General features: G+C 37.3%; 1 pseudogene; it reads right to left on the bottom strand.

Moving 5' to 3' along the window:
• Positions 1-56: 56 nt before the first annotated feature.
• Positions 57-1195, bottom strand: LOC118749850 (annotated as a pseudogene).
• Between the last annotated feature and the right edge of the window lie 2017 nt (positions 1196-3212).

Here is a 3212-nt window from a genome sequence, read left to right on the forward strand (position 1 = left end):
TTTTTTTAGTATTTATGTAGATTTAAGACTGAAAATATATTTTGTTGAATTTGTATGTAAATATTTTATTAGGTTTAAGACATAAATGAATTTTGCTAGTGTACCTGAAATCTAGACACACATACTTTATAATAAAACTGCGTTTATAACAAACTCTCTGCTATTCTCATTCTAATAAGGGCAGCTGTATTCGAAATGTTACTGTTTTCGAGTTCTTCTTCGTAACTAACAAGATTCTCCATATCTGGGATCTCCAATGGAATTTGATGTTTGAAAAATATACAAACGTTATGAATAGCACAGCACACATTTACAATTTGTGTTACTTTTTCCGGTGAATAATGTAGTCCTCTCGAGCCAATTATACATCGAAATCGGTTTTTCAAAACACCGAAACATCTCTCAATTACATTACGAGCTTTCGAGTGCTTTGTGTTGTAATTTCGTTGAATTCCATCGGCTGCGCTTCTGAATGGCGTCATCAAGTATGGCTGCAAGGGGTAACCAGAATCACCTACAAAAATTTTCATTGTCATCAATAGTTTTATAGCCTTTTTAAGTTTTAAAACTTACCAAGTAGCTATGTGTTGGTTTTCCCATTGTTATAATCAGATTTTAGCTCCTGCTCTGCGACACTCACATTCCAAACAAATGAGTCATGATTCGCCCCTGGATGCCTAGCGTCAACAAATGTAATGACCATGTTGTGATCGCATATCTGTAAGGAAACTCAGTTTGTGTATATGTATACTTGTAAAGATAGAATATCATTAACCTACCGCCATTACATTAACACTGTAAAAACCCTTGCGGTTGAGGTATAGATGGTGGTTGTCACTTCCTGGCGACTTAATACGAACGTGTGTTCCATCAACACAACCAATGACCCCAGGTATTCCGTATTTCTCAAAGAAATATTCTTTAACAGCATTTTCCTCATCGTTGTTTCTCCTAAAATTCACCCATTTCTGGCAAAAGTGGTCCTCAAAAATATTTAGGCACTCCCTAATCACTTTGGCTGCAGTTGACTGCCCCATCGACGAAATATTTTCGTTACCAACAGATTTTTGGTAACTGCCGGTGGCCAGAAATCTTAAAAAAGTCGCGAGTTTCAGCTGGTGCGATAGGTGGGTGCTTCTATGTGATGGAGACATATGCTCTTGTAATTCATTTAAAATGTACTGGAATATTTCCTTATTGATTCGGAAATTTGCCACAAATCTAAAAAAGAATACATTGTAGCATACAAAAATTATTGGCTAATCTTGAACTTACTCAGTCTCAGGTAGTTCCATTACATTGGTGTGGTCTCGCAATCTCCTCCTCTGTATCCGCCTTTCCCTTTCTTCAGATTCCTCGGCGTCCATTAGCGCTATAGCAGCATACATTTTTTAAAATAGATTTTCCTTATATTCTTTCCGCAACACAACCAAAACACTTTTAAGCAAAACCAAAATGTAAACAATTTCGATGTTGCCCATTTAAAATAAAAAGCATTGAAATAAGCTGAAAATATTAGAAATCTAAGAAAAAATCTTTGAAAGTACATCAAAATTACATCCGGCAACATCATTCAACGTAACCGAGACGATAGCAACGTAATCGACGTAAAGGCAAGACGAAGACGAACGACAGAGTTACAAACTTGCAATCCGTGACGATATCGCCTACAGACGAATCGTTCGTGCGGCCTAACGTTCGAGATACAGAATAAGGCTGTTAGTTTCCGATAATCATTGACGAGGCGATAATTCTTTTCACCTGAAGCATCTATTTTCTTTGGTTCTATCCATACCGGTGAGTTATAAGGGGACCGTGAAGGTCGGATTATGCCGTTGTCGAGAAGCTGCTTTATTTGTTTTTCAATTTCGTCTTTAAGGGATATGTGCCGAGTATACTGTCCTGTCGGTTGTAGTCCTGATTTCACCTCATACAACAGTGGTGAATGTAGCTTTTCGTCCGGTTCAGCAAATAAAGTCGCATAATGTTTTACTAACTTCTCGATTTGAATTGTTTCCTGCTCCAACATATGCTCTGTTCTGATACCGATGGCATTTACAGAATTTGAATGTTGCTGTTTTATTTTGATTTTATAGTCATTGCGGATAAGTATATAATTTTCCTTTGCATAAATTATGGCGGATAGTTCTTTAAGGCTATCGTTCCCTAATATTCCATCAAATGATTTAAGAGATGGTAATAGAAAGAATTTAAGATTGATATTCTTTTGTTTAAATAAATTGGCCATTGTGTGGGGAGTTATTTAACGTTGCCAGCTATTGAGTTTGCATAGAAAATTTTCTCATTAGGGATGGGTTTCTGTACATGTTTCGGTTGTATGTAGTTTTTGTTCGAGCCAGTATCTACGAGGAATTTGAGTAATTCACCACTAGCCGTTCGGCATTCGAAATAGAGAAGTGAGAAATTCGTTAATCTAAAAAATGTATATCTGTAAAGTCTTCGAAGTCGTTAGCCGATACGTTATTTGCCATATCTGACTCATTTAAATATTCGTCTAGTGTTTGTTCGTAATTGTCATCCTCGATGTTTGAGTATGGATCGTCTTCAGCTTCTGAGCTACTGATATGATGATTGATGTCTTTTCCCTGTGTATCCCTGGGCAACGTGTTTATTCGCGTAGTTAACCTTTGCCGTTCTTAGGCTTTGGTCAACTTAGGTTAGCATTGTCGGGTGAGTTTGTGGGGATGTTGGGGTTGGGGTTACCTGCGTATGGTACCGATAGGTTGTTTAGAAATGATAGGCGTATAAGGTTGTTAGGATTGGCTATTTGGTATTCTGTTTATAATTCTATTAAAAAAAAATCAATTATCAGACTGACAAAATTATAATTATTTATATTTACAATCTCTGGAGGGTCCCCCCGAAGGTGGTGAGTCGCAGAGACAGTTTATTTGTTATAAGAACCGGAGGATCCCTCCGAAGGTGGTGAATCGCGGTCCTTTTTTTTAAGTTATAGGCTGTACGAGCCTCTAAATGATTACCAGTATTATTAAAATTAAATTGAGTTACCTATCTCTGGAGGTCCCCCCGAAGGTGATGAGTAGCAGACATAGCTGATTTGTTATAAGAACCGGAGGGTCCCCCTGAAGGTGGTTAATCGCGGCCCATTTGCTTTATTAAGTTATAGGCTGCACTCTAAATATATATCATCAGCAAATACCCAAAATTCGCTCTTTAAAATACATTTATGA

This window comes from Rhagoletis pomonella, unplaced genomic scaffold (assembly GCF_013731165.1).
Source record: "Rhagoletis pomonella isolate Grant_MI unplaced genomic scaffold, Rhpom_1.0 Rhpom_scaffold_00067, whole genome shotgun sequence".
NCBI classification, from domain to species: domain Eukaryota; kingdom Metazoa; phylum Arthropoda; class Insecta; order Diptera; family Tephritidae; genus Rhagoletis; species Rhagoletis pomonella.